Genomic DNA, 27772 nt, shown 5'->3' with positions numbered 1-27772 from the left:
ATGTCAGGCTGTTAACTTTCTCTCCAAACTCAAGGAAGACTCTCAGACATTACACTTCAATCTGATCATTTTCCTTCCTCCACAGTTAATGGATAACCTGCTGAGTATGTTCATCATTTTGATATAATCTAAAAACTTCCTCTCAAGCACCCTGGTAAAATGTGATAAATAAGCTTTTGAATGTCATTGTACTTAAAATAGGTGACAATAAATCACTTGGGTGAACAAAGATGGGACTTATCACAAGTAGGCTTGGGACCATGGAAGATAAGAAAGATGTGGGATATAAGATTACTCAATAGTAAAAGGCAGAGGTCAGGTTGATTAAAAAAAGCATATGATAAAATTGATTATAACACAAGAGGTATAGAATATAAAAGTCAGGAAGTCATGATAATACCTACAAAACCTTTTTCAGATATCAGTTTGCATACTTCATGTATGATTGGGTTCAATGCTATCGGAAGAATGCAAACATTTAGATAATTGTGATGTAATGTTCTCCATTTTGTTTAGATGAGTGGAGCTCTAACAGTAGTGGGGAGGCAATGGCACAGTGGTATTGTCACTGGACTGGTAATCCAGGGACCCAGGTGGTGTTCTGCACAGCCAGGTTCAAATCCCAAGAGTTATAAGCCTAATGTCCTCAAAATTGACTCCGGAGCCCATGAAGGCTCATGGCAAAAGATCAAACATAGGCAGACAAACCGCCAGCTGATTTCCACTTACATCTCTCATTTAGGTGATCAATTAGTGCTCTTCCATGTTGAAGCACTGAGGATGGCAAGGGCACAGAATGTACTACAAATGGGGACCGTCAGTGTCCATCACTAAGACTGGTCTAGCTGGACAAGTCCGAAAGGACATACCAGGGCAGATGGTGAGGGAACCAACAAGAAGGACAAACATGCTTGATCTCATCATCATCAATCTGCCTTATGCAGATTCATTTGTCCATGACAGTATGTGCAAGAGTGACCATGCACAGTCCTCAGGGAGACAAAGCCCTGTCTGCTCATTGAGCATACCCCTCATCATGTTTGACACTATCATTGTGCTAAATGCAATGGATATAGAAAAGATCAGACCTTCCAAACGCATGACCCCACAACCATTAACAAGGACAAGAGCAGCATGTGCATGGGAATTTGGAATGCATATTGCAGTTCCTTCAGTGTCATTGTTTCAAAATTAGCAACTGCCTTCCAAAAAAAGTCTGTGATTCTCCTGATACCTAAGGACTGCAACCGTTCGAGGAGACAGCTCACTATCAACTTCTGTAAAGCAATTTGGGATGATCAATAAATCCTGGCTGAGCCAGTGATGCCTACATCCCATGAATGAATAAAATTAAAATAAAGTACTCACTAGACACTGCTTGATATAATGAGGTAACTACATAGAGGATACAGATGATGCACCGCATTTACTTAAAACAATTGAAAATAAAGGATAAACTGTGCGTAGATTCAAGGTCTGGAAGGGAATGGAAGGTGGCCACTTTAGATCACACTCTCTGTTGCTCCAAAGTAAACTGGTCAATTATTTCTTTGTGGCTGTTTGGTTATGGATTAACTTTTGAAAGAAAATGCTAACAGAAGTATATTTGCAACTAATACTCTGTAAATATTAAACATGGAATATTTGATAAACAAGCTGATAAATAGAGAATAAGCAAGCACAAGAGAGGTGATTTATAAGCGTTCTTTATAATTTGTATTTCATCATGAAAGATTAATAAATTGAATCTTTCAATATGAGCAACAACTATTATGGAGTCATGTGATAGTTCATCTGCGGCAAAATGAGCAAATATGGTAGCATTGGTTTACAACATTACGATGGGCTCAATACGTATTAAAGGTCTTTCTGATTTATCAAATAAATTGCATATTCCTGCTCTTCATTGTACTGTATAATGAAATGATTCTGAAAGAATTAATGTTGAGTTGTGTTACCCAATCTGATGATGTCATACATTGAAACATGAGGTTCCAAAGGAGTTAGACAAAACACTGCTGCCTTCTGATATTTGTACCTATGCTTAGAAAAAATTAGTTTTACGTATTACAAATCTCACAAATAAACTATTCTATATTTTGTTGTATAAAACAAATGCCTCCTCTTGTTCTGACTCTGCAGGTTTAAGACTTTAAGCTGGAGTCTGTTTCTTATATCCCATTTTCACACTACCTTCAGACATTTAAATTAGAACTGGTGTAAGTTGGAACCTAATCAGACAATATAGGATTAGCAAGAAGAGAGTGGTGATGAAGTGGTCTATCCTCTACCACTAAAACTTTAAAAAGCCAACAGATTCAACTTGGAAAGGAGGGCTGGTGGCAGAATATACAAAATACCTGCAGCATTTTGACCCGAGAAACACCTTCTTTTCAAAAGTTAAGGAATCACATAATCTCTGCAATGATTATTTTCCTGAAACGTACAAAGGTACTGGCAGCTATATTGGATTGCCCTAGCATTGGGAATAGGGGTTCATAATGTGTAATTAACCTGCACCATTTGACTGCAATGCAGGCAGCCTGCAAATGTTATGCTTTCTGCTCAATTTAATGATCTGTGCATGAGCTAGCATAAACCACATTTCACTTTGGTTGATCCCAGCAGCAGGAGGCTGATTTTGGGAGTAACTCATAAAACTAGATAGCAGTGCTTAAAGCAAAGTTGCAGTATAACTGTACTCGGTGCTGGAAATTGACTGAGAGAATCTGAGTTAGGAATCAGCAAGGACTAACACACAAAGAGTGGGCTCCAGTGTTTTTGGTAACTTTAGTCTGAGGAAGTTGGAAAGGAGAAGTGATATTCTGCAGCTACAGGGTCTAATGATACCTCCAGATGTTATAACAGAAGGCCATGAAAACAGATAACCGTGAGTTCAATACCAGGAGTGAAATCACAAGGACCTGAAAGAGTGCCACAAAAATTCCAAAGATCTCACATGGGTGTTCAAGATCAGTGAAAGCATCTTTAAATGCCATATCAAACTTATTACACAAGCAGCTTTCGGCTACTGCCTGAAACCCCCTCACCTGCAGCTCCTATCTACCAATAGCCTCCATCAATCAAGACTCATGCCCAACATTCCTCTCATCACCACACACTGAGCACTGCTGTCAGTCTCGCATCCACACATCACAGTTTGTATATTCTGTCAGCTGTTCAATTATGCAGTCACATCAAACAGATTGGGCAACACTGACATATTTCTTACACACACACACACAGAAACACACACACGCATGCACACACACGCACACACCAGCAAGAATTAGAGGAAAGCAAGTGTACCTCAATCTGGCTCCATAAAGGAAACTAGGCTGTCCACTACTGGCATAGCCTGGGCTAATGCCATGGTCAGTAGCAGGAACTGAAGAAGAACGTCTCCTCATACCTCAAACTATTCCCCATATGCTACCTCCCACTTTCCACATTCTCTTCAGACTTTTGAATGAGAAGTGCTATAAGCAGGAACCTGATGTCAGACCATAAAGGATCAGCAAGAAAGCAATGACGAAGGCACAGAACCATCACTTGATGTCATACTTGCAATCACCAGTTTAGATACTGACTTTGCAATGAACTTGAAAGGTGTAAGTGGGATCTGCTGGTGGTAAAACATTGAATATAAGTGGCCTGCAGCAGCACTAGAGGCTAGAATCATATAGATGGCAGCTCACTGAAATGTGATGTTGCCTGCAGATTGTGCTGCAGTTGGGGACTTTTAAGTGGCAACTTCCCATGTTGACTAATGTATATGAACAATGACATGGGTGTGTACTGTGGTTGGCATTTTGGAGCTCAAAGGACACTTCATTGCAAATCCTCCAAATAGATGCTAATTATCTTGATTTCTCAGCCAGAGTACCTATTCATGACTTTGCAAGATAATGTTCTGAAGGTATTTCTCACCAGTGAAGATTATCTTGCTGATTCCCATACAAGCAAAGGCAAATACAAACCCATTTAAGTAACCATTTTCTAGTGAAGGAAAGCTAGGATTTGAACCTGGGTCCCAGAATATTAGCTGAGTTTGTGGATTAAATATCGAACAATAATGCCACTAGGCCATCACTTCCCCACGTGAAATCTAGTGGTTGGAGAATTATGTAAAAAAAGTTTCAGCTACGACTGATTGATTTCTGAATTTGTCATCACAAGACACTTAACTTATGAAAAAGTGACATAATTATTTTAAAATAAAACATGTTGCACTTTGACTTTCATTCAGTTGAGTCCTGCTTGAACCAGTCAAAGCAATTAGTACAGTCCTGTTGAAGGGCTTACACCCGAAGCATTGTCTCTCCTGCTTCTTGGATGCTGCCTGACTTGCTGTGCTTTTCCCGCACCACCCTTTTCGACTCTGAAGTAATAAAGATCCTTATTATCAGAGCACAAATAGGTAAGAATAATTTATCAATCAAAAATAGACTATTAATAAAGATGAAGCCAAAGAGAGTAACTGATGTGTATAGAAGCATAATTATAACCACAAAAATAAATCTGCTTTTATTTACCATTAGATTTAAAATAATTTTGTCTGCCATCTTTACCCAAGGTATTGGAAACAGTAAGTACGTCAATTGTACAATTTGTTTTTTTCCAAATACTTCAAGAAATAAAGAAGTGTTCTTTATTTTTTAAAAAAATATTTTTCATTTAAAAAAGTAAATCACGACCCTGACCAATTTTTTTTTCGAAGTCCTTTCCTTCAATGGCTACTTTGTTCATGTTCAACAAGTGCTACATTCAGACTGAAGTGATGTTGTCTACTCCGAGATATCAAGTTCTCCCACAAAGCTGAGATGCTCACAGATCTGCAGTCATGTCTCTGAATGCTTCCAGGTCCCAAACCATTCAGATTGTTTCTAGTTCTTGACCACCAGTTTTCAATTTCCAATTTTGTGCAGTATAAAAAGCAGATAAATCAGATTTTTCAGAAGTGTAAGTTTTATCAGTCTTAGAATGACCATATCAGTTCACCAGTCTTGGAAAGTTTACTGGCAGTGTTAAAAACTTTGAGGAGTTGTAGGCTATCTTAATTATAAACAAATTAATTAGGAACTCTATAGCCGTCTCTCTCATCTGACCAAGCTGAGAAAACATAGGAACTGTTGGAGTGTCTACTCTAAAGCTAATCTCCTCTTCTCCAGTTAAAATTCACAAATACCAGGTTATAGTCCAACAGATTTAATTGGAAGCACTAGCTTTTGGAGCGCTGCTTCTTCATCAGGTGGCTTCATCAGATTAAGGAGCAGCACTCCGAAAGCTAGTGCTTCCAATTAAATCTGTCGGACTACAGCCTGATGATGTGTTATTTTTAACTTTGTACACCCCAGTCCAACAGCATCACCAAATCATGACTCCTCTACTCTCTTCTACAATTACAAAGGCTGCTGTGGTCCTGCCCTCTGGGTCCCCTAACCTGGATCAGTGCCTTCCTATTTCTGACCACTGACCAATTCAGAGAGCCATATTCTATGATGCCTTCTGGAATAAAGTCTCCAAGTAACAAGTTCGATATCAACAATAGATCAGTCATGATCTTACTGAATAGTGGAGCAGACATAAAAGACTGAATGGTTCGCTCCTGCTCCGAATTCATACTTTTGTACGTTAACATTTATTTATGAAAGATGTATGTCATAGAAAAAGTACCATCAAAGTTTAGTATGATATTTTTCCCCTTTAGTCACGGGATGTGATTGTTATTTTCCCAGAGGACAGTTAGAAGTCAATCACATTGCTGTGGGTCTGGAGTCACATGACAGCCAGATCAATTAATAACAGGTTACCTTCTCTAAAGGACATTAATGAAATAGATATTTTTTTCAATAACAACAGTTATATGGTCATCATGAGGCAAGCTTTTTATTGAAGTTACATTTCTGACATAGTGGGATTCAAACCCATGTCCCCAGAACATTAACCTAAGCTTCTAGATTACCAGTCTTGCTACATCACTACTATGCCACCAGCTCCATGGTTTACTTCCTATCACTTGATGAAACCAAATTTGGTCCAAATATATCTTTAAAGAATGCAGTATCATTTAAAAAGTATTGTGAAAATTGCCATAATTTATCTATCCATTAACCAGGACTGCAAAATACTTACTCTTTGAAAGGCTCATAACTACATGTGCATTTTGTAAATGATTATTAATGTAAATTATTTTGTCAAACTTTCATTAGCTGTTTAATTGTCCTGCCTGAATAATTTTTTTAAAATTTCTATCTATAAAGGTGGTAGTAACAGAAACCTTCATAACATTTAGGAAATATTCAAATGTGCACTTGCACTGCCAAAGCTACAAAGCTCTCAGCCAAGTGCTAGAAAATGGAACACAACATGCCAAAAAGCCACCTTCTGTGTTGTAGATCTCTGTGAATCTGATTCAGAGTTATTTTATACCTTTTACTCTATCCTCCAATCAATCTCTATCTTTCTCATCGTATTACTGGTTCCTTTTGTCACCTTGTTTATTTTCTCCTGCCAAATATACAAATAGAAAGAACACTGCTAATGGTCAGTAGGGACATCATAAGCACTAGCTAAGCTACCATTATCCAACATCCATGTTTGTATGTATGGCTAAATTTGCCATGGAGTAACCAGAAACAAGGATTCAGGATAATTTTCCTTGTTATTTAGGAATGTCCGGCTGATGGTCAAGTTAATTCTTCTCATTCTGAGGGTTTCCAGTTAACAACCAAGTGAATTGGAGTTACTGAAATATGTTTGAAACTGTTGTCATGACCCATTGATACTCCAAACTGAGTACTCCCAGGTCTCTTCATAAAAATGATTCAAAATTCTAAATTTACCTTCCCGATAATGTCAGATTAATATAATAAAGCAATCAGGTTTCTGTGTTGAAAAGAAACTATAGTTTATTACAAATCAATTGGTTCTTTTGCTTTACTCATTCGATATGGACCAACACTGCCTTTCCAAGAGTCAATCACAATACTCTGGAATCACATGTACACTAGACCAGGAAAGTTTCCTTCCTGAAAGGACTTTTTTTTCCTGTCAATAGTTTCATCATCATCATTCAACTCGTAATTCCAGAATTTTATTACATTTAAATTCTACCTAGATTTTATGAGTGAAGGAAACAATTCTCACTGTGTTTGGGCGACACAGTTTAATAGCACCACTCCAAAGGCTTTAATGAGTTGTCCTTTGGTTTCTACTATGTCTTCCCAGCTCTGATCTCCTTTGGTCTAAATCCTCTAAACGCTTTGCTGAAGACACAGGACAGTTGGCACACTAATTGTTCAGTGTCTCAGTACTAGTTAGAGGCAGCAGCTGCAGATGAGTGAGAATAGTCAGCTATCTTCCATTTCTTTGTCACTTGACTACACAGAGAGAAAATAGGTTCTTTTTTCGACTTAAGGGACTTTCTACCACATTACTGTCTGCACACAGCCTGGGACAATAAAAGAGGAGCCACTAAAAGAATTGTTATGCTGAGCAATCTTAATCCATACAGCTGCTTCTGTATGAAAAACTTATCAACTGCCTGACTGTAGGTAAAACTGCCCTGAACACAAACCCATGGTGCTGATGAATGTCCAGCATTTCCCGCCCCCCCTCCCCCAACCACTGCTTGACCAAGGCGATAGTGTCAATACAACTCACATTGAGTCCCAGTAACTTGTTTCACAGTTGCGACATCTCCTTCCACATATCTTAGTGGAAAGCAGTATCCTTTTTTCCCATTTTGGTCCAACAACCCAAAAATGAAGAAAAATAAACTATGTGGTCTTTACACCATGAAAACTTGGTTGTCTATTGACACTCCAAGGTGATTTTAAAGAAATTTTCTCAACCTTCAACAGTTATTGGCCATAAGCCAAAGGTCAAAGTTCAGATCTGCATGAATGCAAATGCAAATGCAATCTTGTGAAGATGAGGCGGCTGTTGTTATTATGGGCTGAATGCAATCAAATGATGTGCAAAATGACCAAAACTCTTACCCTCCCTCCCACTATCATCTCACCTGTCCTAAATGAATTTTAAAAAATGTTTTCATCAAGACTACTTCTCTTATTATGAATATTTATGCGTGTGAAATTTAGAATTGGTGGGTTGGAGATAGGTGGGTTGATGACAGCGATTTTGTTTTGCTCGATTGAAGATTGAACTAATGTCCACCCACATTCTTTCTTGCAAGAAATTAGCATTTAGATCATATTGAAATAAATGAAGTTGAGCAGTGTAAAACTCAAATTCTAAATTCATGTTATTTACAGTCATAAATGGTAATTGAATCTTTTCACGTTATTTAGTGCTTTGATTTTAGTCTGAAAATAAAAGTTATGTGCATCTTTTTCAATTTTAAATTGGTAGCTTTCAATTTCTACATTCAAAGTTTCACAATCAAATGCAGTGAAAGCTCAGTTCACCCATGAATATTAACATACAATTTAAAAAAAAATCTGCATGCTCAAGCTTATTATGACAAAAAAAAAGAAATCCTATTATCATTAGTTAGAGAAATGTGCATAATTCTGAACATCACATCCACGGAAGGACATCAAGTTTCTGGAGGGGTTTAACAGAAGTTTATTAGAGTTCTACTGGGGAAAGGAACTTCAGTTCTGTGAGGAAGCAAGGATTGTTCTCAGAACCAAGAATATTAAAGCAAGACTTAATAAGGTAACTAAAAATTTAAATGATAAAGCAAGTGGAGAGAAATTATTTCCCCTGGTAAGTGTGTTACGAACTTAAGATCATTTGCACACTGTTATCAGCCTTATATACTCGTTGACAAAACCCTGTTTTTGTAGTCTGCAAAAATAATTGTTCAAAAATGGTACCTTCATCCATGAGAAAATAAGTATTGAAATTGCACATGGAGATTGTTGCATACTCTATGGTAATATTTTGACCAATCAGAATCTACCCTGGCTGGTAAGAGATTAATATTGTATCAAAGATGGACAGTTAACAGTTTCTGATGTATCTCTATACTAGGTAACATAGATAAGGAGAAACCTTTCCTGCCCATAAAAATAACAAGAACAAAAGGATGTGAATTTGAAGAGTTCTGCAAAAGAAGCAAGGGTGAAGTGAGGAAAGTTTTTTTCACTATCCAAGTAATTAGGATATGCAATGCATTGCCTGGAAGTGTGGTGGGGGAGTTTCAATTGAGACATTCAAAATGGTTAAAATCATTTGCAAAGATATGAGAAAAAGCAGAAGATTGGCATGAGATAATGATGTTTATTTCATGAGTTGGTGCTGGCAAGCTCGGCCAATTAGCCTCCTTCTGCTACATACCACTTCTGTGATTCTGAGTTTAGACCTCTGGGGAAGTTATCACCAATAATTTGTTTACCCGTTTCCTGACTTGACATAATGAAGGCACTTGTGTACAGACTTCACTTTGCTTCAGCGATCTCATGCATCACCTGTCATTCCTGTGTGATCCTTTACATACATGTTTGTGCAGGTGAATGCAAAATATTTCATAATTTTATGTCAAACAGCCAGGATGCTTTCTCCTATTGTACTGTACGATAAATATCACTTCATACTGTTTTGAAAACTGGCCAATTGTTTATTAGCCCATTGCTGTTTTTGGGATCTTGCTAATCATAAAATGTCTGCCAGGTTTCAAACACACTGCTTTGTCTTTTCATCATCAGTTCAAGCCAAGTCCTACATAGATGCAAGTAGATCTTTCTTGTTTTTTTTTAATTGGAGGCTCTAATATATAAATAGAAGTGCAGCCTTTCAGATGAGACTTTAAACCAAGACTCCATTCACCATCTCAGGTAGACAAAAAAAGATCCCGTAGCATGATTTGAAAGAAGAGATATGGAATTTTCTGGGTGTTTCAAACAAGATTTATTCATTCATCAATGCCTAAAAGAAATAATTTGGACATTGTTTCTGGACTATGAGACGGGCCTGGCTAAAACTTCCCTGCTATTGCAGAGTGCCAAGAATAATACAATTGTTGTAAAATGTTTTGAAACACACAGAGGTTGTGTGGTGTTATATAATTCCCATTCTTCCTTCTCTTCCTTCCTTGTATTTCTTTCCATCCACCTATTTATTCTTCACCTGCACTGAACTTTTGGATAACATAAATCTTTAAAAAACTTACAGATTCTGTTTGATTTTACTTTATAATTGATCACTAATGATCAAGCACTCATAGGCTGTACGGGTAAATTAGAATGAATTGAATTTGCATCACAGTATAAATGTCTCATCACTTTTGAAATGTGAGAAATGTGTCAGCAACAGCTGTTACTTGTTCAAATTGCTGGTAAAGTTGTGCTTCTCTATTTCAAGCCACACAAAAATAGCAGCCCTCCTTTAATCTCCACTGAGTTTCAGGAATTTGCCAGATTTCTGCATATGATATCACAGAAAGGTAGGGCTTGTACTTAAGTGTTAGGACCTCTTCCATGTTACAAAATAAATTCCTGCAATGCCACTTGACTTTTGTTACCAACATTCAGTTGTTTCAATTTGCTTTCACAGTGCATGTGAGATTTATTTAAGTGTGCAACCACTTTAAATTCTGTTGCACAGCTGAACATGCTGGGAATTTAAATTGGCCAACTTGTGTGCATCACTGTGGTCATGCAGTTTGCCGTGAATATTGTTTATGTTCCAAACAGGGAACAACTGAAACTATGGAGTCTTATCACTGCCAACACTAAATTGTCCTGTTAAATTTACCAAGAAAAAAAAGGTTTCTAGTCAGGTTTACTGAGGTTAGTGTTCACTCTCAAGAAATTTTAAATCTTTCTGTCAAATAGTTGTACATCCCTCCTGCATAAAGTGTGGCACAATTAAAGTTTTAATAAAATTCGTAAAATGAAAGATTATCTTTTTGATTATAGAAGCAACTTACGTGCAGTTTTCTAGCACTTAAGGAAAAGTAAATTTGATGGTTTGGACATAGTTTTAACAATGACATTTCCTGCTTTAATTCCAGTGACATGATCACAACACTGATGCTTGTGATTCACCAATTAGGTCTACACTCGCTAGTGAAAATTTTGTCCGGTACTTGATTGTGACGCTAATTACAGAACAGAATAGGATATGAAAATAAACAGTATGTCAGTCACAGCAAAAAGAAATAAATAAGCACATCCAATTGCATTTAGGTGAAAGCAAGTTATAATACCAGTTTAAAGTGACATAGCTGTGAAACTATCTTCAATCAACCACATAGCAAATAATGCAGTAGAACAATTCTGAAGCATGTTAAATCCAAAATCTGTTTTTCTTGAGAAAATTAAAATGTAGGAGTAACCCATTGTAGGATTCCAATAAAAGTGGATTTATTGCAATGCCCCACCATAATTCCTGCTGCCCTAGTGTGAATGCATTCCACAAATAGAATTAAATGAGAGCTTTATTATTCATCCTGCCGTGCTAACTTCCTCTTTATGTCACTGAATGAAATTGATTTTTAGTTTCACGGTGTAACAAATTGGCCTTTGTGTCAGCATCAGTACTGATGCAAGCTGTGATAATACAATTTGTCGGACTTCCTTTATCCTGAAGCCATCAAAAATTACAAGCAATAAACATCCCCTTTTCTTGCATGTGAACCTTTCCAGAAAATCTAATTGATATTCAAAGACAAATTCTGACAAAATTAAATTGATTCTTGTGAATGCTGTGAAAAGACCATTTCGATTGGTGAGACTTTAATTTCTGTGTATGGTGGTTTTGTGAGTAGGTTGAGGGCAGGGAATTGTGACAAAATCCTACTTATGCAGAATCATAAGAAATGAGATGTGTGCACGGACAGAAGTATATTGGTTCAACTATCCATGCTTGCAGAGTTTTTGCTTTGCAAAATGGACTTCAAAAAGTTCATGAAAAGATAACTGAATTCTCATGAAAAGTAGCTAATGCAGCACCACACAGCAATGAATGTGTAATTAAAAGAGAATAGCCAATTAAGATGAAACCTTCAAGAGTTATCTTGACATAATTTTGGTAACATACGCACCTCTGAATCATAAAATTGTGACTTGAAGGTCACAATCTTGGATTTGAGAAATCTAGAGAACCACTCGCTTTCAGGCTGAAAAGAGTGATACCTTATGGAAATGACAAACCAAAGTTTCATTTGTATTAGAAGGGGTTTGATTCTTCAGAATTTCTTACCTTAGAGCGCTGTTATTAAACAATTGTGGAATATATTCAAGATCAAAAGTTTCTTGGCAAAAAGGAAATCATGCAACATTGGGAATAGGGCAACCCAAGATTTTGTCACATGATGGAGTAGGCCGAGGAGTTTGATAGTTCTGTGCTTGTGTTTTTATGTTCTCACAGCTATTTCAGCATTGAAAAGATTTAAAGAATCACAACGTCTCCTGGCATTCTGGTTAAGATACTTCCTTCAGACTGCTGTGCTTTCACCTGTTTGTTACACATCACATATTGGCCTGCATTTCCTGCTGGCCAAAGATTCATTATTCCAGTGTAGGTAGGAGTTGCACACAGGGACCCTGAGGAATCCCCATCACAGCAGACACAGAAGATTTTATCTGGGAAATTAAGAATTTCACTGGGCTATGCCTGAAACCTTTTCAAAGTATCCTTTTTAAATGAGAGAATTCAGAAGGTTGTCATGAAATGAAGTAGTTACTCAGGAAAGGTTTGACAATTAAAAACATAGCTTCTCGATCCTGACCTGCCACAGTCCAAAACCCCCACCCTGCCTCTGGACCTATTCTGCTTCAGACCTGCACTGTCACTGAGCTCGACACCTCTTCCTCTGCTTCTTGACCTATTACCCATCCACCCTTTCCCATGCTCTGGATATGATCTCCTACTCTTTCCCCACACTCAGTTTTCCCCCACACTGGACCTGATCTGTATCCCACCCTTGGGTGGCAGCTGACTTTTACCCCACTCCAGACCTGATCTGGCCCTGTCCCCTCCCAGGGAGACCTAGCCTTCCCTCCCAGAGAGACCTAGCCTTCCCTCCCCATCACCACTGGATGCAATCACCCCCTTTTCCCTTGGAAATCAAGTTTTGAAAAGACAATAAAGTTTTTTTTTGTTTTTCCTGTTCCACAACTTAGGAATCAAAAAGGAAAGCAAAACTTCAAAGCTGTAGCGCCCTGCCCACATGCCTCCAAACCCTTCCTACTCATATAACCATCCAAATGCCTCTTAAATGTTGCAATTGTACCAGCCTTCACCACATCCTCTGGCAGCTCATTCTATACACGTACCACCCTCTGCATAAAAAGGCTACCCCTTAGGTCTCTTTTATATCTTTCCTCTCTCACCCTAAACCTATGCCCTCTAGTTCTGGACTCCCTAACCCCAGGAAAACGACTTTGTCTATTTATCCTATCCATGCCCCTCATAATTTTGTAAACCTCTGTAAGGTCACCCCTCAGCCTCCGACGCTCCAGGGAAAACAGCCCCAGCCTGTTCAGCCTGTCCCTGTAGCTCAGGTCCTCCAAACCTGGCAACATCCTTGTAAATATTTTCTGAACTCTTTCAAGTTTCACAACATCTTTCCAATAGGAAGGAGACCAGAATTGCATGCAATATTCCAACAGTGGCCTAACCAATGTCCTGTACAGCTGCAACATGACCTCCCAACTCCTGTACTCAATACTCTGACCACTAAAGGAAAGCATACCAAACACCTTCTTCACTATCCTATCTACCTGCGACTCCACTTTCAAGGAGCTATGAACCTGCACTCCAAGGTCACTTTGTACAGCAACACTCCCTAGGACCTTACCATTAAGTGTATAAGTCCTGCTAAGATTTGCTTTCCCAAAATGCAGCACCTCGCATTTATCTGAATTAAGGTCCATCTGCCACTTCTCAGCCCATTGGCCCATCTGGCCCAGATCCTGTTGTAATCTGAGGTAACCGTCTTCGGTGTCCACTACACCTCCAATTTTGGTGTCATTTGCAAACTTACTAACTGTACCTCTTATGCTCGCATCCAAATCATTTATGTAAATGACAAAAAGTAGAGGGCCCAGCACCGATCCTTGTGGCACTCCTCTGGTCACAGGCCTCAAGTATGATAAACAACCCTCCACCACCACCCACTGTCTTCTACCTTTCAGCCAGTTCTGTATCCAAATGGCTAGTTCTCCCTGTATTCCATGAGATCTAATCTTGCTAATCAGTCTCCCATGGGGAACATTGTTGAATGCCTTACTGAAGTCCGTATAGATCACATCTACTGCTCTGCCCTTAGCAATCCTCTTTGTTACTTCTTCAAAGAACTCAATCAAGTTTATGAAACATGATTTGCCACGCACAAAGCCATGTTGACTATACCTAATCAGTCCTTGCCTTTCCAAATACATGTACAGCCTGTCCCTCAGGATTCCCTCCAACAACTTGCCCACCACTGAGGTCAGGCTCATCGGTCTATAGTTCCCTGGCTTGTCTTTACAGCCCTTCTTAAACAGTGGCACCACGTTTGCCAACCTCCAGTCTTCTGGCACATCACCTGTGACTATCAATGATACAAATATCTCAGCAAGAGGCCCAGCAATCACTTCTCTAGCTTCCCACAGAGTTCTCGGATACACCTGATCAGTTCCTGGGGATTTATCCACCTTTAACCAATTCAAGACATCCAGCACTTCCTCCTCTGTAAACAGGACATTTTGCAAGATGTCACCATCTATTTCCCTACAATCTATATCTTCCATATCCTTTTCCACAGTAAATACTGATGCAAAATATTCATATAAAATCTCCCCCATTTTCTGTGGCTCCACACAAAAGCCGCCTTGCTGATCTTTGAGGGGCACTATTCTCTCTCTGCTTACCCTTTTGTCCTTAATATATTTGTAAAAACCCTTTGGATTCTCCTTCATTCTATTTGCCAAAGCTATCTCATGTCCCCATTCTGCCCTCCTGATTTCCCTCTTAAGTATGCTCCTACTTCCTTTATACTCTTCTGAGGATTCACTCGATCTATCCTGTCTATACCTGACATATGCTTCCTTCTTTTTCTTAACCAAACTCTCAATTTCTTTAGTCATCCAGCATTCCCTATACATACCAGCCTTTCCTTTCACCCTGACAGGAATATACTTTCTCTGGATTCTTGTTATCTCATTTCTGAAGGCTTCCCATTTTCCAGTCGTCCCTTTACCTGCGAACATCTGCCTCCAATCAGCTTTCGAAAGTCCTTGCCTAGTACTGTCAAAATTGGCCTTTCTCCAATTTAGAATTTCAACTTTTAGATCTGGTCGATCCTTTTCCATCACTATTTTAAAACGAATAGAATTATGGTCGCTGGCCCCAAAGTGCTCCCCCATTGACACCTCAGTCACCTGCCCTGCCTTATTTCCCAAGAGTTGGTCAAGTTTTGCACCTTCTCTAGTAGGTACATCCACATACTGAATCAGAAAATTGTCTTGTACACACTTAAGAAATTCCGCTCCATTTAAACCTTTAACACTATGGCAGACCCAGTCGATCACCTTATTACACCTTATAATATGATCCCGTGTTATAAGAAAATCATGTAATAGCAGTTCCAATTAAACTAATGGGGACAGGACCACGTTATAACAATGTTTTAAGCATTTGCACTTTAGAAACAGTGTCCTAAATTTGTCAATCGCGTCACTGCGAATTTGCATTAACAAAATGTGCATTGCAGCAGAACGACCTGTAAGTTGTGAAAATTGGCAAACAAGGAGGTTATATAATTCACATTTTTAAATTCACATTTTCAGACTATGATTGGAGCTTCAGTCTTTTCTAATAGTGTCAAATGTTTAGTCAAGAAAGCAATTTCCAGTGATCATCTGAACCCTTTGAATTCATTAATCAAGGAAGAGCATTAATTTGTACAATCCGTTAATGCAAAAGGAAATCCGAGGGTGCTCTACATGCAATCAAATATTTTTATTTTATGTTTTAGTGGCATCAAAATTAGCTGGTATTTTTAATTTGAGTGCACAAGGGTTTCTTGTAATGAAATCATCAGCTGTTTTGTTCTGTTTATTTTTAATAATTTACTTTCTCTATTGTTATTATCCCCAAAGGGATTGAGGGGATTTTTTTAACAAAGAAATTGATTTTCTAGTGACAAAAAGAATAAAATTTCACATTTTGAGATTTTTACTGTAACAGGCAAACTAAAATCAACACAGATGAAACATCATTTAAACCTTAATGATTAGATAGCTAATAACCAAGCTAAGAAAATGAGTTTTTATATTCACGAATTATGGCATTTGGTATGTATCTCAAAACGTCTTTTGCAACATCTACCCATCTGACAGATGCGTAGCTATACAAAATTAAATGCCAAGTTTCTCCCAGCTTTCCAACAGTATTACTTCTCCCGTCAAACCAGGTCAAATCTTCCAGAGTCCTTCAAAAATCTGTCCAATTGACCTGAGTATTCAAAGCCTGACTTAGATTAGATTAGATTATTTGCAAAGTGGAAACAGGCCCTTCGGCCGAACAAGTCCACACCGACCCTCCGAAGAGCAACCCACCCAGACCCATCTCCTACATTTACCTCTTCATCTAACACTATGGGCAATTTAGCATGGCCAATTCACCTAACCTGCACATTTTTGGATTGTGGGAGGAAACCGGAGCACCCGGAGGAAACCCACGCAGACACGGGGCAATGTGCAAACTCCACAGAGACAGTTGCCTGAGGCAGGAATTGAACCCACAGTGCTAACCACTGTGCCACCGTGCCGCCCACCAGCAAGACTCAACTTGATGACTCTTCGTTCCTGAAAACTCTACAAGTTCCATCAATCCTGTCACCTTTCTTTCAAGCAGAAAAAAAATTGTATTTACAAGTATCCTTCTTTGTTGTTAACAGAGTTCACCCTGTTCTTCAGAGCAAGAGCGACCACTTCTTTACATAGATGTAATTCATGTGTGTTTCCGTGTGTGTGTGCATGTGTATGTATGAGTGTGTGTGTGTGTAAGCCTGTCTTTAAATAGTAGCTATTACTTTTTCAGTTTAAAGGTGTAAAAGCTATTACTTGTACTTCCATAGGTTTTGGCTTGAATTTCTCGTCTTGTGATACATGGGCCTATCTACGGGAAGATGTTCAGTATATCCTCAAAATTCTACCTTCTGGAAGAATATTGTATTCATTTTAAATTAAAGGAGAGACTTTCAGAGAAAATGTTTTGTAAAAGAGACCCTGAGCTCCAGTTTGTAGTGATTCTCTAAAGGATTTATTTTCCCTATTCCTCTCTGGGGACAGGAAATAATGCTGGGATATGAGGATCAGTTCCATTCTGTTTCACTGGAGTTACAGCATTGCCATCTGCACATACAATCCATTGAAATAGATTATTTGTCTAGCTACAGCCAACCCAAGAAAAAAAAATCCAACAGAGATTCGAAAGGAACTTCTAAACCCAAAGCGTCTGAAGAATATGGAACATAATGTGCCACATGGAGTGGTTAAAGTAAACAGTACAGAAACATTTAAGGGGAAACTAGACAAACTTTTCAGGAAGAAGGGAAAAGATCATTGGGACAATGGATTTAGGTGAGAAATGATGGGACAAAATTTGAATGGAACTTGCACAGTGACATGAACTGATTGGGAGTGAAAAAAGGGAGTCTCATCAAGGCTGATTATTTATGTGAACCTCAGTAGAACTCTGTTGCTCATAAAAAGTTGTTCAACATTTACATTACATGAACAGACTTGATTCCATTACACATGAAACTGTTTGGAATGTGTACTGGGTTCAAATAGTTGTGACCTCCTATCAAAATTGTGGTCCTATTTCCATCACTGGATTATGATTTTTATGGCTCCATGCCTGAAACAAATAAATTCTTTGAACAGTGAGTGATAAGCCCATTTCAGAGTTGAGTCACTGCTGTGTCAGTATTGACAGGTATGATGTCTGCTTTCTCCACTCCAAATCTGCAATTCCCTTTTAAAGGCAAAAGAACAAAGCAAAGATCAACACCTTTAAATTTTGTCAACTGCGCCATGTGGACTCTATACTTGGAAAATGTAGATTGGTGCGAAATAATTATGAGGCGAATGTATTGACCTTTCAGTGCAGATTTTAATTCCCTTTTAAGGCACTGAGAGCTAGCAAGTTTTTCATTGAAAGACTCCACACCACTTAGACCTAGATAGACACTGACAGTCCTTTCAACCGGTCATCGTGACATTTGGTAAATGAAAAGTAGGAAAGAGAATTGGTTGAAATTGAAGATAGCTATATCATTGAGAGGTCTCCCACTTTAAAACATCTTTTGAACATCAAGATACACAGTGCATGGGTGATTATGTACACGATTTGACTCATTTAAACTTGACCAATATTTCGCTCTATCTTCAATGCCAATACACTTGTTTATCCCAAGCATAAAAAAAACATATCCCTCTGTATATCAAATCAGGAACAGAAATATGAAAGAAGGCATAACATTTATTATCTTATTTCTAGATATTCTTGTGTCAAAGAATATTTATTTTTCACAGAAAATACAGTGACACCAATTGACCTTGATCATTTTACTCTTGATTCATTGACCCATTTGTTTTCTATTGCATTTCACTGACTTCCTCTTGTTACCTTCATTCTTCAGTAATGTTCAAGTTATTACAAAACCACTGCAGATCAATGTCAGTACAGTGCAGACATTTCTTATTCTTTTGAGTTCAAAAGCTGCTATTGAACTCATGGAAAGGTGTTTAACTTACACTCATCAGAATAATGATTTGTGGAAATAGTCCATTCATGGTACAGAACTTGAATATTTCTGAAAATAAAATTGCCTAAGCTTTTTTCCTTGCACTCATCAGGACATTTGCAAGAATACTAATGTAAAGGAGAACACAATGTATGAGAAAAGTCTGTGTGTTGATTTACAAGTAGAATCTGTGTGGTAGAGGTATTATTACAAAGAATATACCAGTTAAATGATAACTGACAACTAACTGCCAAATTTGTTTCAATTTACAGCCAAGCAAATTAACTCTGATTGGTCAAGATCTTGTCTTAAATGTTTTGCCAAGAGACTGGCTGTTTCCTATTTTGTTCAGTTGAAACAGGCACAGTGTGTACGTTTTTTTCTCTTTGCCCTATGCATTAATATATGTAGCTTCCTGTATGTGCAAATGAGCGACATTTTGAGCCTAATTCACAACCTTAGATTGGTTATCAACACGGTTCTTAGCATTTTTGAATTATTTAACCAATGTGGTCCAATTGCAGAGTCACATCTAATGTTAGATAGTGTTTTAAGTTTTGCAAGCACTGATTGTTTAGGTAACGTCAGTACTTTGCCTGTTGCAAGCAATTGGAGGAACATGCATTTTGATAGAATCTATCAGTCTTTGTCAGGCAAGGTCTTCATACGTAACATCATGCAGGTATTGAGTCCATATAACACATTATTCATTTGTATGATAGGCAGAATAGGTTTTTGCCTTGATAGTAGTATCCTATCTGTGGTAAACTTAGTGGTAAGTGGATATAGGAACAGAGATAGAGCGAATGTGAAGTATCAGAGAAAAAGTGGCACCCTCTTACCTCTGGCACCAACTTTGTAAATTTTCACTGTACTATCTCCAATGTAAGTATATGCTTCCTCAGATATAAACATGAAAATTCCACTCAGTATTCGATGTGTAATTTCAAATAAGATGTCTTCATTCTTATATTCCAATCCCCTTTCAACAAAGACCAACATACCATTGGCCTTCCCAATTGCTTGCATGACAATTATACTAGTTTTTCAATGTTTCACGACTATTGCAGGTGGGATTTTCTGGTTTCATTCTCCTAACATGCAACAGGATTGCAGTTTGAACAGTCTACAGCTTTAGCCTGAGATTTTCCAACCGTGAACATCAGTCGCGAAGAAATAATTGGCTAGGGTAGTGGACTATCTTGATTTGTATTTCCAATATGTGCTAAAGAAAATTCTGGCTCATGTCTTTCTCATTGTGCTGAATTACTGTAAGTTGCCTAAGTTCTTGAAAATCCAATACAAGCAGGGACTGGGATATCATAGCAATTACAGAAATGTGGCTCAGAGATGGACAAGACAGGCAGCTTCATGTTTAAGGATACAGATGCAATAGAAAGGGGGGCAAAAGAGGAGGGAGAATAGTACTTTTGATAAAGGATAGCACTATAGCTGTACTTAGGGAGTGTATTCCTGGGAATACATCCAGAGAGGTTATTTGGGTGGAACTGAGAAATGAGAAAGTGATGATCACTTTGTCAGGTTGTAATATAGACTCCCTTATTTTCAGAGGGACATTGAGAAACCAATTTGTAAGGAGATATCAGTTATTTGTAAGAATAGGGTGGTTATGGTAGGGGATTACAACTTTCCAAATATAGACTGGGACTTCCATAGTGTTAAGGGTTTAGATAGTGAGGAATTTGTTAAGTGTGCACAAGAAAATTTTCTGATTCGGTATGTGGATGTACTTACTAGAAAAGAGGAGGATGGGGCGGATTGGTGGGAAGGAAAATGGACAGGTTGGACAGATCATAAGGGCAGTGCTAAGTTGGAAGGTTGGAACTGGGATAAGGTGGAGGGAGGGGAAATGAGGAAACTAGTGAAGTCCATACTAATGCTGTGGAGTTGGAGGGCACCGAAGCGGAAGATGAGGTATTCTTCCTCCAAACGGGTGATTAGGAAGTGGTGATGGAGGACGACTTGGAACTGCATGTCCTTGGTGGAGTGGAAGGGGGGAGTTGAAGTTTTCAGCCATGGGGCAGTGGGGTTGGTGGATTCAGATGTCCTAGAGATGTTCTCTGAAGCTCTCTGCAAGTAGGCGTCCTGTCTCCTCAGTGTTGAGGAGACTACATCGGGAGCAACAGAGAGAGTAAATGACATGTGTGGACGTGCAGATAAAACTCTGATGGATGTGGAAGGCTCCTTTGGGGCCTTGGACAGAGGTGAGGGGGAGGTGTTGGTGCAGGTTTTGCAATTCCTGCGGTGGCAGGGGATGGTGCCAGGAGGGGAGAGTGGGTTGGTGGGGGGGCCGTGAACCTGACGAGGGAATCGCAGAGGGAATGGTCTTTACAGAAAGTGGATGGGATGGTGGAGTTCCCATCATCTCCCAGACTGTACACAACCTCATCACCTCAGGGAATCTCCGACCCACAGCTTCCAACCTCATAGTCAGAAACCCTGCACTGCCCAGTTCTACCTCCAACCCAAGATCCATAAGCCTGACTGCCCAGCTGACCCATTGTCTCAGCCTGCTCCTGCCCCACCAAATTCATCTCCACATACCAAGATACTGTCCTATTCCCCCAGTCCAGGAAATCCCCACATACATTTGTGACACAACCCACGCCATCCATCTCCTCCAAGACTTCTGTTTCCATGGCCCCCAACACCTAATCTTCAACATGGACATGTTTATTCCTCCATCTGCCATGACAAAAGCCTTCAAGCATTCTGTTTCTTCTTCTCCCGGTATCCCTACCAGTACCCTTCCACTGACACTCTCATTCGTTTGGCTGAACTGATCCTCACCCTCAATAATTTCTCCTTTGAATCCTCCCACTTCCTCCAGACTAAAGGGGTAGCCATGGGCACCCGTATGGGCCCCACCTATGCCTGTCCGTTATGTGGAACAGTCCATCTTCTGGCACCATTCCCCACCTTTTCCTCTGCTACATCGATCAATATATTGGCACCAGCCCGTGCTCTCATGAGGAGATTGAACAGTTCATCAACTTCACCAACACATTCCACCCCAATCTTAAGTTCACCTGGACCATCTCAGACATCTCCCTCCCCTTCCTGGACCACTCCAACTACATCAAAAGTGGCTGACTCAATACTGACGTCTTCTACAAATCCACCCACTCCCAAAGCTGCCCGGACTACACCTCCTCTCACCCTGTCTCCTGTAAAAATGCTATCTTGTATTTCCACTTCCTCAGCCTCCACCACATCTGCTCCCAGGAGGACCAGTTCCACCAGATGGCAGCCTTCTTCGAAGACCGCAATTCCTCCTCCCACATGGTCGATGATGCCCTCCAGCACATCTCATCCACTTCCCGCACCTCCGCCCTCGGCCCCTAACCCGTCAACTGCAACAAGGTCTGGTAGATGACGAGGACCACACCACCAGTGATATATTTACCTCCCCACCCCTATCTACTTTGTGGAAAGACCATCCCCTCTGTGACTGCCTCATCAGGACTACTCCCCCACCTCCCCTCCTGGTACCTTCCCACGCTACCACAGGAATTGCAAAACCTGCGCTCACACCTCCTCCCTCACCTCCGTCCAAGGCGTTAAAGTAGCCTTCTACACCCATCAGAGTTTCACCTGCACTTCCATACATCATTTACTATATGTGTTGCTCCCGATATGATCTCCTCGACATTGGGGAGACAGGACGCCTACTGCATAGCACTTCAGAGAACATTTTCAAGATAACTGCACAAACCAACCACACCGGCCTGTGGCCAACCACTTCAACTCTCCCTCCCACTCTGCTAAGGACATGCAGGTCCTGGGCTTCCTCCATCACCATTCCCTAATCACCTGACGCCTGGAGAAAGAACACCTCATCTTCCACTTCGGGACCCTCCAACGCCACGGCATCAATATGGATTTCACCAATGTCCTCATTTCCCCTTCCCCCACCTTATTCCCAGTTCCAACCTTCTAATTTGGCACCCCCTCACTCATGACCCATCCTGAATGTCCATCTTCCTTCCCACCTGTCCGTTCCACCCTCCTCTCCGACCTTTCACTGTTACCCCCACCTCCATCCACCTCTCGCACTCTCATCTACCTTCCCTGGGCCCCAAACCCCTCCCATTTATCTCACCATCCCCTCAGCTCCCAGCCTCATTCCTGATGAAGGGCTTTTGCCCAAAATATTGATTCTCCTGCCCCTTGGATGCTGCCTGACCTGCTGTGCTTTTCCAGCCTCACACATTCAATTTTGTTATTCATGTATGTTCTTGATTCAGAAGGCTGCAGGTGACATCAACAACTTTCCATAAGGTCCTGTGTCAATGTCTCCGCTAACCTTGATCCTCTGCCTCTTGACCCTGACATAGAGATTGCACCAATTTTACACTAAATATTGGTATTAGTCCCCTCTGTCCTGTGGAATGATGTGCAGCTGATAGAAAAGCAACTGTTGCTGTTTCTTTTTCCCTGATCTTGCTGGAGATGTGGACTCTAATGGTGTCATTCGAGATAGGAGGTTGACCTTGGCATAGAAGTTCATAGCTCCTTGAAAGTGGAGTTGCAGGTTGATAGGATAGTGAAGAAGGCATTTGGTATTCTTTCCTTTATTGGTCAGAGTATTGAGTACAGGAGTTGGGAGGTCATGTTGCGGCTGTACAGAATGTTAGTTAGGCCACTTTTGGAAGATTGCATGCAACTCTGGTTTCCTTCCAATCGGAAGGATGTTGTGAAACTTGGAAGGGTTCAGAAATGGCTTACAAGAATGTTGCCAGTGTTGGAGGATTTGAGCGATAGGGAGAGTTTGAATAGGCTGGGGTTGTTTTCCCTGGATCGTCAGAGGCTGCGGGGTGACCTGATAGAGGTTTATAAAATCATGAGGGACATGGATAGAATAAATAGACAATGTCTTTTCCCTGGGGTGGGGGAGTCCAGAACTAGAGGGCATAGGTTTCGGATGAGAGGGGAAAGATATAAAAGAGACCTAAGGGGCAACGTTTTCACCCAGACTGTGGTATACATATGGAATGAGCTGCCAGTGGAAGTGGTGGAGGCTGGTACAATTGCAATATTTAAAAGGCATCTGGATGGGGTATATGAACAGGAAGGGTTTGGAGGGATATGGGCCAGGTACTAGTGCGACTAGATTAGGTGCAATATCTGGTCAGCATGGATGAGTTGGACTAAAGTGTCTGTTTTCATGCTATACATCTCTATGACTCAATTACATAGTCTGTTGACTAGCCACCATAATGGCTCCCACAAGGGAAATGATAATGAAGGTGGGTGAAGTGCTGTATAGAAAAACTGCCTTCCAAGAAGTTTGAAGTACTGGCCAAGCAATGAAAGCACTCTTTAAGAGAAGCAAAGTCTTGAACAGCAGTTTCTTATCTGGCCATCACTGGAATTCTTCAGTGAAACTGACAAGCTGTAAATCTTTGATCAGTTGCAAGCTTTACCTTGTATACAAGTCTCTTAGTGACCGCAGTCAATTGTAGGTTGGCCACAAAACAGGTTATGTCGTTCAGAAATCTAGGTTTAAAGCTAAGGCAGCTTATATTTCTTAACAATCTCAACATTTAGATAATTGCCTCGCCATCAGACTCAAGGTATTTCCATGTTTGTCTTCAACGCCACTGTGGGAAAAATCAGAAGAAGTTTGAATAACATCAAGATTCTCACCTAATGCCAATTGCTGGGTATTTCCCATCTCATTAAACCCTAAAGTCTGGTTGCAATTGTTTGGATTTTGCCCTTAAAGTTACTGCAATTCTGCTTTTGAAGCCAAAAAAATTATGAGTTCATGAATATATAGAATATTCAGAAATGAAGCTAGTCTCCTGATGTTACGGAAGGCATTCAAAGGGCATTCAATAATGTCTCACATGAGGGGTTTAGCATGAAACATTAAACTGCATGGGGTTGAGGGGTAGTGTACTGACATATATTGAGAAATTGCTGGCAGACAGAAGAACAAAGACTAGGAATAAACCTGATTGGCCTAAAATAATTTTCTGAGTGACAGTCAGTAAACAATGGGGTACCAAAATCACTGCTTGGAATACATATTTGCAATATATATTAATGATGTAGATAGGAGAATGAAACTAATATTGATAGAGTAGGAAAGAAGGAGATGCAATGAGTGTGGGTGTGTTTGTACACCAGTTGCTGAAGGTAACAATGCAGGTGCAGCAGGCAGTGAATAAGACAAATTGTCTGTTGGCCTCCACAGCACAAGGAGATTTGATTACAGGAGAAGGGATGTGTAGGGCATCAGTGAGACCACATCAGGACTACTGTGTGCAGTATTGGTCTCCTTATCTGAGGAAGGATGTTTTGTAAGGAGTGCAACAATTGTTTAGCAAACTGATCCCTGGGATGGCAGGATAGACATATGAAGAGAACCTGGATCAGTTAGCACTATATCCACTGGAGTTTAGAAGACCGAAGGGCGGTCTCATAGAAATCTATAAAATTCTACAGGACTACACAGGATAAATACAGGACGCATGTTCCCCATGACCGGGAAAATTCAGAACCAGGGGTCGCAGGCTAAAGATATGGGAGAGGCTATTGTTTGAGGAGAAATGTTTTTACCCAGAGTGCAGTGAGCTTATGGAATTCTCTGCCAAAGAATATAGATCAGGCCAAAACATTGCATGTTTTCAAGAAGTTAGATATAGACAATAGACAATAGACAATAGGTGCAGGAGTAGGCCATTCAGCCCTTCGAGCCTGCACCGCCATTCAATATAATCATGGCTGATCATTCCTAATCAGTATCCTGTTCCTGCCTTATCTCCATAACCCTTGATTCCACTATCTTTGAGAGCTCTATCCAACTCCTTCTTAAATGAATCCAGAGAGTGGGCCTCCACTGCCCCCTGTGGCAGAGCATTCCACACAGCCACCACTCTCTGGGTGAAGAGGTTTCTCCTGAGCTCTGTCCTAAATGGTCTACCCTGTATTTTTAAGCTATGTCCTCTGGTTCGGCACTCACCCATCAGTGGAAATATGTTTCCTACTGCCAGAATGTCCAATCCTTTCATAATCTTATACGTCTCAATCAGATCCCCTCTCAATCTTCGAAACTCAAGGGTATACAAGCCCAGTCGCTTCAGTCTTTCAGTGTATGGTAATCCTGCCATTCCAGGAATTGACCTCGTGAACCTACGCTGCACTCCCTCAATAGCCAGAATGTCTTTTCTCAAATTTGGAGACCAGAACTGCACACAGTACTCCAGGTGTGGTCTCACCAGGGCCCTGTACAGCTGCAGAAGCACCTCTTTGCTTCTATACTCAATTCCTCTTGTTCTGAAGGCCAGCATGCTATTAGCCTTCTTCACTACCTGCTGTACCTGCATGCTTGCCTTCATTGACTGGTGTACAAGAACACCCAGATCCCTCTGTACTGCCCTTTACATAAATTGATTCCATTGAGGTAGTAGTCTGCCTTCCTGTTCTTGCTACCAAAGTGGATAACTATACATTTATCCACATTAAACTGCATCTGCCATGCATCTGCCCACTCACCTAACTTGTCCAGGTCACCCTGTAATCTCCTAACATCCTCATCACTTTTCACACTGCCACCAAGCTTTGTATCATCAGCAAATTTGCTAATGTTATTGCTGATACCATCTTCTATATCATTAACATATATTGTAAAAAGCTGTGGTCCCAGCACGGATCCCTGCGGTACCCCACTGGTCACTGCCTGCCATTCCGAAATGGAGCCGTTTATCACTACCCTTTGTTTCCTATTAGCCAACCAATTTTCAATCTAACCTAGTACTTTGCCCCCAATACCATGCACCCTAATTTTACTCACTAACCTCCTGTGTGGGACTTTATCAAAAGCTTTCTGAAAGTCCAGGTACACAACATCTACTGGATTTCCCTCGTCCAACTTCATAGTTACATCCTCAAAAAATTCAAGAAGATTAGTCAAGCATGATTTCCCCTTCATAAATCCATGCTGACTCTGTCCTATCCTGTTACTACTATCCAGATGTGCAGTAATTTCATCCTTTATAATAGACTCCAGCATCTTTCCCACCACTGAGGTCAGACTAACTGGTCTATAATTCCCTGCTTTCTCTCGCCCACCTTTCTTAAAAAGTGGTATAACATTAGCCACCCTCCAATCCTCAGGAACCGACCCCGAATCCATTGAACTCTGGAAAATAATCACCAACGCATCCACGATTTCCCGAGCCACCTCCTTTAGTACCCTGGGATGCAGACCATCAGGCCCCGGAGACTTATCAACCTTCAGACCTAACAGCTTCTCCAACACCAAATCCTTTCATAGATATAGTTCTACAGGGATCAAAGGGTATGGGGAGAAAGCAGCAACAGGTTACTGAGTTAGATGATCAGCCATGATCATAATGAATGGTGGAGCAGGCACTAAGGACTAAATATCCCCCTCCTCCTCCTACTTTCTGTGTTTTATAGAAACACTTATGGTGCAGTTATGAAACAAAATTACTGAATGTGGACGATATTATCTAAGTATGAAGAATAATATAAATTTCATCAGTAACCAGTGACAAATTTTAAGAAGAACAGATAGTTTTATACTGATATAATGCATTTTGCATAACCACAACAATAACAATGCAAAGCTTGTCGAAACAAAACTGCAGAAAATTAATCAAAAGAGTTAAACTGTGAAAAAAATGATAAGAATGAACACAGTCACTCAAAGATATATAGGAAGCAGATAATAGGGCTCGTTAGACATTGGAGATTAAGCAAGGAATGATATCAGTGATTATTTACAAAATTGCCTGAGCGTACCAATAAAGCACTATAATGTAACAGTAATATCTTTAACGTGTCTAGTTCCAGAGTATGTTAATTGGTGCAAGATCTTTCACCCATATTCTAAAGCCTTGTGCACATTAGATTCCCTACAGTATAGAAACAGGCCCTTCGGCCCAACAAGTCCACACCGACCCTCCAAAGAGTAACCCACCCAGACCCATTCGTAATATTTATCCCTGACTAATGCACCTAACACTATGGCAATTTTGCATGGCCAATTCACCTAACCTGCACGTC

General features: G+C 40.1%; 1 protein-coding gene across 3 annotated transcripts in view; it reads left to right on the top strand.

The window, feature by feature from the left end:
• csmd3b (CUB and Sushi multiple domains 3b) overlaps nucleotides 1–27772 on the top strand; it is a 1935846-nt gene that overhangs the window by 334680 nt on the left and 1573394 nt on the right. The window lies entirely within an intron of this gene.

This window comes from Chiloscyllium plagiosum, unplaced genomic scaffold (assembly GCF_037043375.1).
Source record: "Chiloscyllium plagiosum isolate Xiang-an unplaced genomic scaffold, Cpla_swu_hap1 HiC_scaffold_4, whole genome shotgun sequence".
Taxonomy (NCBI): Eukaryota; Metazoa; Chordata; class Chondrichthyes; order Orectolobiformes; family Hemiscylliidae; genus Chiloscyllium; species Chiloscyllium plagiosum.
Note: the sequence above shows the minus strand (reverse complement) of the source record. Positions and strands in the feature narration are given on the sequence as shown.